The sequence below is a fragment of the Humulus lupulus genome, chromosome 6 (assembly GCF_963169125.1).
Source record: "Humulus lupulus chromosome 6, drHumLupu1.1, whole genome shotgun sequence".
NCBI classification, from domain to species: domain Eukaryota; kingdom Viridiplantae; phylum Streptophyta; class Magnoliopsida; order Rosales; family Cannabaceae; genus Humulus; species Humulus lupulus.
The window spans coordinates 67,699,860-67,713,529 of record NC_084798.1 but is presented as its reverse complement, the minus strand read 5'-3'; positions in this window follow the sequence as shown (position 1 = coordinate 67,713,529).

The window sequence follows — 13,670 nt, the reverse complement described above, 5'->3', positions numbered from 1 at the left end:
GATAAGGTCTCGATTTCTCTCTTTATTCTATCAAGTGTTTGATTTTATATATTTTCTCTTGTGTTTTGCCATGAATAACCCTGAAATTCCTCACTCACTCGCTCCTTCTAATCTCTATCTCTATCTCTCCCTCTCATGTATCTCTCTCTCCCCATCTCACTGATACCTCTCGTCTCTCTCTCTCTCTCACTCTCTATCTGTTACAGTTCTCTAGTGGTTACGAAAATAGGAAGTGGGAAATTTTGGCGAAGCTTTCAGGGAAGATGGGCTCGACTTCAATTCGGACAGGGCTGTTTTGTAGGTAATATGTTTTATTCATTTTTTCTGTAGATCAGTTCACTTAATATTATTTCCTTTCTCTTGATATTGACATTTTCATTTATTAATGCAACATATTGAATCATATTTGTTAATGATTGCCTTTGTAACAAATTGATATGCTTTCTCCTGTTTTTACCGATTCTGAGGTTGGTGTAATGTGTGAGAATAATGTACAAATTAGGGTAAGGGAAGCATTTAAAGATGCATAAATTAGGGTAAGGGAAGCATTCTAACAAGTGGGTTTTATTTAAAGATGCAGGTTAGATTTAAAATTGTTCATAAATCTTATTATTTGCACAGATTGATGTGGTAAATAACTTAAATGTATCGAAAACTATATTTTATGCTATAAGAGATTTTGAAAACTAATATTGGTGGGGCTTTAGTATGATTTATGCTTACTTAGTTGTGGCAGAGGAGTTGGTTCGTAGTAATTAGTTGGAGGATGCCAACAGGGTCCTCTTGTGGGGTGCCAAAGGTACGTGGGCTTTAGTATGATTGGAATATGCTTGCTATACCACCAACTGGCTTGCACAAGGTAATTTTATGCTTTTCTATTGTATTGTGCTTTTTTTTAGTACTTGTCTTTTGTTGTTTATCCTTTTCTCATTTTCTAAACATGCATGGTTCACTTGGGTAAAAACTTGTGATCTAGCACTAGTATTTGATATTTGAAACTAAGTTGTAATTTTATGGCAACTTGAGTGCATAGGTGGGTTGTTTAGTACAACTTGTAGTGGGTTTTACTCTACTTGTGACATTGTATCTTTTAACCTAACTCCTTTTTGTATTTAAACAAGAAAAATGGAAGTACCATTTTTTTTAAGAAGCTTTTACTTGAATGTGTAACTAAACTTGTAAATTTTAATTTGTTTTTTACTTCTCTTGTTATTGTAGGAAGAAATGCAATGGATGGCATGGAAACAGTTGTTAGAATTTGAAAAGTAAGAATCTATACTATATTTGTGGTAAAGCTTCATTAATGGTTTTCAATTATCCTCACTATTGCTCAGTAATAGTGAGGAAATTTTAATCACTATTTCATAGAATATTAAGTTGATATGCATACATATATATGGTATGTCATTAAACCAGCTTTTTTCTACTTGGTTATGTTAGGCTGTCATTTGGTGAGTGACTTTATGCAAAGAATAGCATCAAGTCTTTCAACAGAGTAACATTTATGGATTTAATTCATAATTAAATATTTTGATACCAAGACCAAGTCTAACACTAGAAGAAAGAAAACCCCAATATTAGACATTTACTAAAACATATAACAAACTAATAATAGAATAAATCAAGTGAGAATTATTTTTTGTTTTATCAAAAAGAAAGAAAGGGGGCCTAGTACCATTACCCAAGTGTGTAAACTTTGTTGAGACCCATGATTTAGTTTCTATGCCATTAATTTTTTAATGCTTTCCACTATGAATTGTGATAAGGCATTTCTTTTGTTTCCAAATGATCAAGTAGTTGAGTCTTTGGAGACCTTGAATTTGACTGATTTACTTGTGGCTTTTCTTGTTGCCGCTATACATGTTTAATGGAATAGTTAAATCCTTTTGTAAGGTATTTCTTTGATCAATCTGATTACAATGTGATTGAATCCTACATTACTTTGTTTTTTTCTCACTATTAATGGCAATTATGAGGAATTGTATTGCATAGAGATACTCTTTAAATCTCCATAGAGTTATCTGTGTTTTTTTCTCTTTTGTATTTTAATATTAATATTTTACATTGTTTTTGTTTTTAAATGTTATAAGAGAACTTGATCCTACAAGTCATTTTTTATTATTTTTGTTGTTAACAATACATAAACAAGTAATAGTTCACAAGGTAGCAATTTGTAGGAATTGGCTATTAGTTACACACTGGATTTGTAAACATATATGAGATGAAAACTTATAAAACCAATTTCAAGTTTTTTATTCAATCATTGCTGTGTCACTAGTTAGTATTTTGGGTTTTATATTTTATTCAGTTTTTTTTATTTATATTTCTATTTGATAGTTTTATTTATGTATAATTTATGCCTTTATATTTATATGGATATTATAGACTTGTGAAAATGGTAAATCAATGTATTTTATTGATGAATATTTTAAGAGCCTCTAATGTTAGACATAGAGCCTGATTTGATGTTATAGTGCTTGTAGTCTCTTCTAGTTTTGTACAAGTTAAGCATTGTCAAATAATTCTTTTAACATTAGAATAACCAAAAGCCCTTAAATAAGATTTTTCTACCGTTATCTTACTGGTTTAAGAAAAATTAGTCACCATGTGCATAACAACACATTAGAAACACTATATAATCAGCAATAAACTAAAAAAAACTGTTACTTAAATTTTAAAAAGTTCTATTGTTGCATGCTAATAGAAAAAGACACGGCTAAAATGAAATATTAGGTGGTAAATGAAATACACTTAGGCGCCAAATGAAAGAAAAAAGCAAAAGAAAAAATTAGTATCCCTAATCTCTAAGGTTGAATCCCTAATAATCCTTCACGCCTCCTCTGTTTCTCTCTCACACTCAGTAACTCTCTCTCGCTTTATCTTTCTAATCCAAATTCTACAACCTAAAATCAGATACAATTTGGGGTTTGTAGATTGAAGTTGTTTCCGTGTCTTTGTGAAAGTCAGATATGATTTGGGGTTTGGGATTTGAATATTAAGGTTGCTCATGGGTATTTCATTATGCTTATTTAAATCTCTGATTTACACCTAGAAAATTATTGAGGTGGGGTCTTCTTAGTGTTTGTTTTCCAATTGAACAGTTCAATCTTCATATGTTTAATTTTGTTTGAGTTATGTGATTGTTGAAAAAAAAGTTTTGAGTTATGTGTTGCATATTTAGAGTGCTTTTCTAGTAAAATGAACTGTACTGAACTTAGAGACAAAACATTTGGTATGGGTGCTGCTTAGAGATCCATTCGATGACAATGTAATCCCCATTGTAGAGGAACTTCAAAGACATTTACCTTTAACAAGAGCCAGTCCTAAAGGCCACGGTGAAGAAGAAGAGAAAGCCTCAGGGGTACGAGATGAAACCAGCGAAGAAAATGGTATGCCAATGCATAACGAAAATATAGTTTTATGCTTAGTTTCCTTGTCTAGTTCTTGTGCTTACATTGAACCTTGAATGTGGCATTGCTAGAACAAGTGTTAGAATACTTATATAGTGCTTTCTTTTTATATTAAGCTATTTGTATGCTTTCTTGTTATCATTTTAGATTATCGCAGGAGCTTAATATTTCTGATGGTTTTGGATACCTTGTGTCATGCAACGCAGAGTTTCCATTCGAATTCTGGGCCTTAGAAGTTGCACTAGAAGCTATTTGTAGTTGTCTTGATGCTCGCACAAGAGAATTGGAAGCTGAAGCTTATTCAGCTTTAGATGAGCTAACCTCCAGGTAACAGAAAGTAGTTATTTTGCCCAAAACATAAGAAGTTAAATATAAGTGACCATAATTTATGTGCCATTTGAAAGGTTTTTAGCCTAAGCTCTTTCTGGCCTATTAGTGTATTCCATTGCTGAGCCAAACCGATTGTTTTCTTAAGTTATGAACAATATAGTTGTCTAAGATGATAGTGGGAGTTGTAAAAAATTGTAATGCATGATTCTGATTTCATAGCATGATTATAATATAAACAGCAAAGTTTCTCTGTTTGTTCAAATAGATTTGAATGATTAATCTTAAAGAAATTTTATTTGCTTAATTGGTTGACCATTAGACTTGTTCAACACAACTGTAGGCCATCTTTTTCATGATTTTTGTTGAAGTATCTAATTTCCTATATGGGTTGAGCAATTCTTGTTCTTTTCTTTTCTATTATTGGGTATATATTAATGTATTCATTATTGATGACATTTAAGTGCTGATCATATGTAATTATTCCATTCAACTGATACAATGGAAACCATGTGCTTATGAAAATACCTCAAAGAACCATGTGTTTGTTGTTGCTTCTACTTTTTGAAATTATTAAAAACATGTATAATGTACACTTTGTGAGATGTTTATATTTAAGTCTTTGTCTGTACTAGCTTATTTGTTTTAATTTATAACTAGAAAATATTATTATATTCAATAATGAGCTTTTTCTAGATCTCACTTTTATTTATTCTTATAAAATGAACTTGTGTAATGGCATACAAGCTACTGGTTTAATGGCATAGAATATGTATTTTGCTATTGGCTTTGGTGTATTTTGTTACTGGTTTGTGTTATTTTTTTATTGCCACTGTTGGTCTATTTTGCTGCTACTGTTGGTCTATTTTTTAAAATTTGGTAATTTAATCATGCCACAATTTGCTGCTACAATAGAATTGCTCTAAACTTTCTAATTCTGATTGTATCATAAAAGTTTCAGTAACTAATTATTATTGACATTCAACTGTTTAGTGATATTGTAATGGGTGCTATTTGATACAAATGAAGATAAACTAATTAGCAATTTTTGCAATTTTTTGCAAGTCATGCTTCAAATGACTACTTCTATTATCCATAACTTAGCATAGAAGGTACAAGGCAATCAACTAAGCTCACCAGCAATAAGTATTATCCTAGTTATATGATCTCATACAGTGAGGAAATGCTTCTCATTACAAGTTGTTGGTGTTGCTTCTTTTGTCTTTCTTTTAGTGGTAATTTTCTATAAAAAGTATATGATGATTGTTTGTGCTATTCGAAATTTATATGAAGAAATGCATTTATAGGTTGTAATGTTGAGTCAATTCTGGTATACAGGGGAATGCGCATTGGTCTTATATAAATAGCTCAACTTCCTTTGCTTCCTTTCTAATGACTACACCTTAGTTAGTTGTATTATATCACCTAGCAGCTTTTAAGTATAACAAACAATTTTTGCAAGAGCTAGAGTGTGTTAGTGATATAACCATATTAGTTAAAGAGATTTTCTCAATCTTCTTATATATGATTAGCTCTCTTGTATTATTTGCTCTCTTGTTTGAGACTGTTATGTTTACCTCACTTTTGCTTTCTGCTTTCTGTCTATGTAAGGTACGTACATAATGCTTATATGCTCTATCTCTCGATCTTCTAGCTCCCTTGCATAAATTTTAAACATATAGACACTCAAAGGCAAAGGCAAGCACATGTATGTGAATTTGCACAAGCTTAAATTCTTAATATTTTTTTTTTTAGTTTTTGAGTATGTATTAAATCTGATCTATGATGCTCTATTTTGACTATGTATTAAATCTTATCATTTGGTTTGTGTTTTTTCATGATACCATTTCATTTTAAGAGTTTCACATTGGGCAGAATATACAGAATTTCTTTGTTTCCCTAGTCATTAAAGATAAATACAATAGTTATTTTATTTCTTCTTCTTTCCCTAAATCCCATTAGCGTGATGATAGTAATTTTGTGACCAACCCATTACTATCCGATACTTAGAGACATCATATTGTGTGTTATCATTTCCTGAAATGAATTGTGTATTCCGTGCCTTAAATATGTATATATTTTTAAATTTTCTTGTGATAAGTTTAAGTGTAAATGTTTTGCAGGTTGATTAGTTAGTATTAATTATTTAAATTTTATTATAGCTAAGCAAATGGACTCACAACAAAGACAAGTGCACAAAGGATGATGAATTGAAGGATGGAGCAAGTTTCATGCATGGTTTACTTTTGTGTATCTTGTAATGTTTTTGTTTTTCATTTTTGAAGTAAAAGATGTTCAAGATTATAAAACTTTATTATGTTAGGCTTTCAAACTTAAGTTAGAACTAAGATCTCATGAAATAGACACATTCATGGTTTGAATTAGTTATTGTTTAATGTAATACTTATGGTTTATCAATCTATTGAGAATTACATTTTATGATTAATTTTGATTTTTTTTTATCAAAATACAATAATGAAAATCTTTTAATAAAAAAAACCTTATAAGTATATTTATCAAAACAAAATTTAAAATATATTATCCACACTAAAGTAACAAAATTTTATTACTATACTTTTAATATGTTATGATTTAGAAACATATTATAAGTGTAACAAATTGTTATGAATTATATAATATAACTAATTAAAAATGCTATCAAAATAATCAAATGTAACACTTGAAAAGTGTTATGCAAAAAGTTTAAGATTAAACGTCAAATTTATAACCCAATACTCTAACTAAATGTTATTATTTCAATATTATAGCAACTAAAAATGTGTTATTGAATAGTTTAGGATAACATCGAATATAACATTCAAATACTGTTATAGAAAACACAGGACTTTTAATAACGGGGCCATGTTAGCGTTTTCAGAAGCGTTATCAATACTCCCGGTTAGCAGTTTTTAAGTGTTATGAATACTGTTTTTTCTTGTAGTGTACCTTTTCATTTTCTACAAAATTTAGAAGTAGATTGTAGTTAGATTTCATCCATGCTATTGAACTATTACTACAACACTTGACTATGTTAATTCATATCTCTTTGACAAAGATATGAGTTGAAAGACTTGCTATATATATGCTACATATTTATGTGAACATAGAAAAATAAACAAACAAGAACATGTATTTTCAATTATTGACTGTTCTTTGACATTAAGTGACCTACATATATAAAATCGATTGGAAATGAAAGCTACCTTAACAAGCATATAGACAAACAACACACATGTTTTCTTCCTTATCTCGCCACAACACACAAATTTCTCAGATCCTACTTCACTAAGACACACAAGTTCTCAACCTTCCGTTATCACCGCAGCACACAATAATAATCTCAGAACCTACTTCACTTTGGATGAATATTTTAGATATTCAAACTCCTCTAATATTTCAAAAATATAAAACCTAAGTAAAAGGAATACCTCTTGCAAACAAAAATAAGAGTCTCCCGTAACAAATTACTTGCACACCAAGTATCTTTCCTCTTCTTTTGAAGGCAGCCAACTAGAAAAGTTTCAACTAAAGAGAAAAAGAAAACTCAGCATTAAATAAAATAAATAGATAAAATTAAATAGGCAAGGAAAATATATAGCAAAAATTTATTAGAATAACATCAGATAGAGAAACAAAATAATCACAAGATGAAGATATACACTCATAATTTTTTTTGGGTCTAATTGGCCAAATGTTACCTTTACCATATGTGATTAATGATTTTCATAAGACAAAGAATATATCATGATGATGAGGGCGAGGGGCATTTTTGAAATTATGAATTCTAATCACTCCAAATGTCTACCATTGAATAAATTTATTACCCTCATTAGTTAATAATACTGTGAGAGAGATGTAAATGATTTCATTAACTCACTCTCAAATTATGTCTTTTTAAAAAAATATATATTATCACTACTCACACATGTAAAACAAAAACTCAAATCACAACTCACAACTCACACTTAAAAAGATTTAAATATATTACTCTCTTTTCCTAATTGCATGACATCCTAGATATTTTAATTGATATTACATATTACTTTTCTGTTAGTTTATGAACAAACAAAATATAGAACCATTAGCTTCTATTTATTACTTGTATGCATATGGATAAGAGGAATCTAATTAATAATGCAAAGATTAACTTAACTCGAATTGAACTACACATTTACAATGGACAATGTCAAACTTTTTTTCCCATGGCGATCGGAAAAGGAGAATTTCTTTAAGACCCACAAAATAACAAACTGTAGAAGGTTTTTTTAGCCCAAACTTCACTTCCTAGCCAGCAAGGCGAAAAGAGCCAGAGATGCAAACAAATGTGTAGTGGTGGTGTAGATAAGGGAGAAATCAGGGTGATGTCCACCAAAACCATAATTTTACCATGATGAATCCATGTAGTATAAAAAGCATAAATTCGTCCTCTAGTTATTCTGAAATCATAACCTTTTCTCAACTACCTGTCATATAACCACACAAAAAATAAGCATAATAGACAAAATAAGGGAAAAAATTAGAAACTCTAGAGTAGTACGTTCCCTGTTGTATTTGTGTGATGTGTAAAATAAAAAGTATGAAAATGAAAGCATATTGGAGAACTTTTTCTATGGTTGTCCTTTTATTAGTTTTCTGTGTCAAAGCATGAATCTCAAATAAAACAACACTCAAATCACACTCTAAGGGATTTGAACCAGGAAACTTGCCCACATGGATAGATTTTTTTTGAAATAAAGTGTGTGTTAACAAAATTGTTGTTGAAGGTTACAACTTTGACCAAGCTATGTTTTCTTAACCAACCTTACTCTATTGTGCTTGATCCTATCCTATCAAATAAGGGTGCTATTTTTAGTTTACTATTATTGATAGGCTTACTAAGTCATTGATAAAGTGTACATTGAACATATTTTAGAAAAGCATTGACTGTTTTCTATGGATTCTAGAATGAAGAGAGTAAATAAACACTAACAATAATGCTTAATACAGTTAGTGTTAATTCTCATATCAAGAAAAGCCAAAAGAGATCATTTAGATAGAAGAAGGTATGCATCAAGTTGTGTAAATTAACACAAAACACATACTGAGAGAATCTAAATAAAAGAAAAAAATCTTTACCAGTAGTCATTTTCCACTCACACAACAAATAACACACAAGTCTATTCAATATTTTGTACTTATTCAGACATTCACTCAAACACCTAGAATGCATAAACTATAATCTATAACAATAAGAGTAATTCTCTACTAGTAGTCATCTAAAAGCTTGTTAGAATAGATAAATGATTAAGGATATATAAATAGAGTAATGATCAAAACATGAATCAAAATGACTAAACAGATGCCTTATGTTTAGCATCTACCACAACCAACAAAGCTTATTCCAAGACAGGGTTTTGGTTCCCCTTTAGATTTTCAAAATGGGACAAAGCTTTACTCACATGTCATTATCTTCAACATCTACTCACAAAACTCATTCCACACTATATTTATACTGGACAAAATATACCACTGATAAAGACCTATCTTACTCTTAAAACACACATACATATACATATATATATATATTTACCTGCCTCATGATGATGTTATATTACTAAGCCCAAAATATATATTCTTATTAATTAATTAATGGAAATTTAAAACATAAAGGCTGTAATTATTAGCAGAGCAATAAATGTTCAACCCTTTTATATAATTATATATAACAATTTATAACTGGGTTCATTTGTTAATAATACAATCAGATGATGCATGTACCATTTTCTATCTATCTATTGTATAATTGTTCCCTTTTTAGATTCTTTGTATGAAAATTGTATAAGGATATAAAAGAAAATTCTTTGCAGTGTATTTATTATTATTTTCTTCTTTAACAAGTGAAATGTATGCTTGATTAATTTGTTTTTATTTATGCTAACTGTTAAGCAATCTAGCCACTCCTCTTATAATAAAAAAATCCAAAAAATAAAATATCTAATTGTTATGTTCAAATCTCAAAATTTTTATACAACCCTATATATATAAATAGGACCATTGTTCTAAATCTGATAATTTGAAGTTGCTTTGACCAAATATACTATACCTTCGAAAGAAAGACAAAGAAACTAAACAGGAAAAGAAATGAAAACAACCCTGACTCAAAAAAATAAGTACTAGAAATTATTCTCTGATCTAAATTGGCATATGTATTATAAAATTATGAAATCCCACTTCTTATATGTTTGAAGAAAAAATGAAAAAAAAAATAAATAAAAAAACCCACTTTCTGTTTGTAGTATATGTTAAGTGTTGGTCAAATGCTCAAGGTCAACTTGGCTATTATTGGACATCATAACTGAATTTTGAAAATTCAGTTATGACAGTTGGTGCTCGGGCCTTGGAGGGGATTTCAGTCACTTACATCACATGCATATATATAAGGCTCCTATTCTATCATTTAATCCAATTCAGTTTTTACATACATTGTAATATTGAGGGTGAGTTTTAGAGAGCTTAGAGATATCTTGTACTACTGTTATGAGAGAAGCTTGGAGCTAACTCCATTGTTCAACATATTGAAACTTAGAATCAATAAAGAGATTGTCAAGTCCTTGGGGCTGGTTTTGGCCGTGGACTAGAGTGGTGTCTAGCCAACACTCATTCGAACCACGTATGTGTTTGTGTTCCTCTTTATGTTTCATTTCTGTTTTGATTTGATTCCTTGATTAAACCAGTTTTGTCTTTAAGATTGATTATTGATCAATTGTTTTCTGGTTTATGGTGTGTTGATTTTCACTACAATTTATCAAATATATATCATCATTAAGACTGTATTATTATTATTTAATTCATTTTCATTGGTGCATTTTTAAAAAAATGATGTCATTCACTAGACAAACAAAAGAAAACACTTTCTTAAATCTTAATTATAAGGAAGATCAATGATCTGGGTCTTGGAAAGACAACATAAAATCTTCAGGATTACATTGATTATTTGAGACATCTTCATAATACCATTTAAATTATGAAAAGAACAGCTAGGGTGTTCAGTTTTCTTTCCAAAATTTGAGACAGCTCCCAAACTCTTTTCACACCAGAATTTTATCCATGCAAAACTCATTCTACATCAATCAGTTGCTAAAATCCCCTGATCGTACTAATAACTCTAACAATATCATGAGAATCCTAAAATCCATAATGGAAAACATCACTGTGCTAATTATGGCAAATTAGTTTACCTATTATAGGCCATATAAATACCAAGTGTAGTATGAATAAAAAAAAATGACACCTTTCCCACAATAGGAAAAAAACTTCTTATGTCCAAACCAACCGAGATAGTTTATAAATATACAATTAGAGAAAGGAGTTAAACTTGGTTAGGATTAGCATTCTTAGGTTCAAAATGATACTCATGCATGACCCATTCAGTCCCTTGGCCAGGGAAAGGGCCTTTATAAAATACCCAAATCCTCTACCCCTCTATGACACCTTTGGTTGATTTAAGTCTTCTAAATGCTCTAAAGCCTGCCTCAACTCTGCCATTCACTTCCTTCTAGCTCCTCAAACCAAGCCCTGAAGTGAAATTGTAACAAAATGAACATAAAACAAAGGAGGCATTTTGCCAAGAATTTAACCAGATAAAACTCCACTCTAATCATATCCCAGAAAGACAAAACCCATAAAACTCAACCAAAGATTTTAATTTTGAAATATGGAAAATCTGATTTTATAGATTCTATGAGACCGTACCAAAACACATGTCCCAGAAATATGCAAAATCAATATGCAAAATCGAAAACACATATGCAAAATCAAAAATTAATTTTGAAAACCACAGCTTTTATAGATTCTATGAGATTCAAGCTGATAAATCTAACATCTACAACAAAATACTTAACTGGCTTGCCAAGACCGAAGAGAAGAACAAATTTGAGAAGCCCAACGACTGGAAATCGAAGGTTGACAGAGAGACAGAGAAAGATGAGAGAGAGAGAGTGAGGAGTTCGGAGACCGTACCAAGCCGAAGAAATGGGTCTCTTCTTTGTGTCGATATGTTGAAGGAAATGGGTCTCAGAAAGGTTGAAGGAAAGAAAATGGGTCTCAGAAATGTTGAAGGGAAGCTCATAAATGTTGAAGGAATGCTCATAAATGGGTCTCTCGGGTCTCAGAAATATGGAAGAGAAAGGAAATGGGTGTCTCGGGATTCTCAGGTCTCAGAAATGAAAAAAAAATTCTAAGTGGCGGGATGGTGCAATATATTACCACCCTTTTTTCATAAAAATGCCCAATATAATACTCTACCATAATACTTTTCTATTAGTATTATATTCATGTGTTATGGAAATGGGTATTTGGTGTAGTGAATAGAGAATAATGTTTTCAATGAGGAATGTATGATAACTCTAAAAGAAATTTACATAGTTTGTGCATGTAGTGATAATACTAATGCAACCTAAAGAGAAGGTAAACATGTCAGGGCAATTGATGTTGAGATTATTGCAACCTTGAGTGCACTTAATGCAAACCAAGGGAAGGTGCAAGGATGGTGGTATGATACTTGAGCTACCATTCATGCAACCTATGATAAAAATCTTTTCAAAACATTTTAGAGTGCAAAGGATGGATTTGAAATCCCAATGGGAAATAAAAAGAGATCCAAGGTACTTGGAAGGGGCTTCATTGATTTGTATTTCACTAAGGGCAAGAAAGTGACCCTAACTAATGTTTTCTATGTTCCAAATATGAATAGACACATTATAAGTGGAAGTCTATTGAGTAAATATGGTATCAAAATGGAGTTTGAATCCGGTAAACTCATTTTGACTAAATTAGGCACTTTTGTGGGAAAGAGGTACTCATGTGATGGGATGATCAAACTATGTACTCTTGATAATGATAATATTAATGTGCCATTTGTTTCTTGTAATGTGATTAATTCTAGTTTTATTAATTTGTGACATAATAGACTTACTCATATAGGTTATAGCACAATTAAAAGAGTTGTTAAATGTAAATTAAATAATTGTTATATATTCAATATCCGACGTTGGACGTTAACTTTGAACTCAAGTCGGGCCTCATACATTTACTACCCTCTTTCCATGGGTGTTGTGATATTTTTTGATCAATTATGTGCAAGTGTACATAGTCACAAAACAAGTAATAAATATTCGAGATCGTCTCCACAGGGATTGCAAATTAAAACTAAATGCACAAATTAATTACTAAACAATTGCAAAAGTTACTAAATTAAATTATTCTGATTTTGTAAAATAAAACTACTTAAAATCAATTAAAAATGCTAAAAGAAATGGATTGCTAATTTGAAAGTGAGTTAAAATTAATTGGTTGAAATGGGCTTGAATTATTAAATCCCTCTATGTCAATTGACTTGTATGTTTTGCCCCAGCAAAATTACCCAGACTTAACAAGAATTCCAAATTAGCTCATAGAAATTTTCCAAATCCTATGGTATTAATTCCTTCATCTAATTTAACATATTCCTATGCCAATCAATTTTAAGAACCCATAATTCAAGCATCAATTCATAATGGTTACACAAGGTAAATAACACATTCCTATGCTATTCACAAACATAACCTAACAAGATTATTCACTTGTGTCATTCAAATCTGTCAATTATATTCAATATTCCAAGCACAAATATAAATCAATATCTTGGCATTGGTGGCCAATAAACAACAAGAAATCATCAATAAGAACATTTGAATGAACAATGGGTCAATTGCTAAAATAAAATGCTTGAAAATTAGAATTAAGACATAGAGTTCATCAATAATTCGAGCATCAAAAGATTAGTTCATGGTTAATACAAGAAACACAGATACAAAATTAAATCTTTCCATTAGTAATCAAACACCAAATACTAAAAGAAAATAGGAAAGAAATAACAAATGAGAAGAAGTAGCCCAAAAGTGATGATGGAAGCAA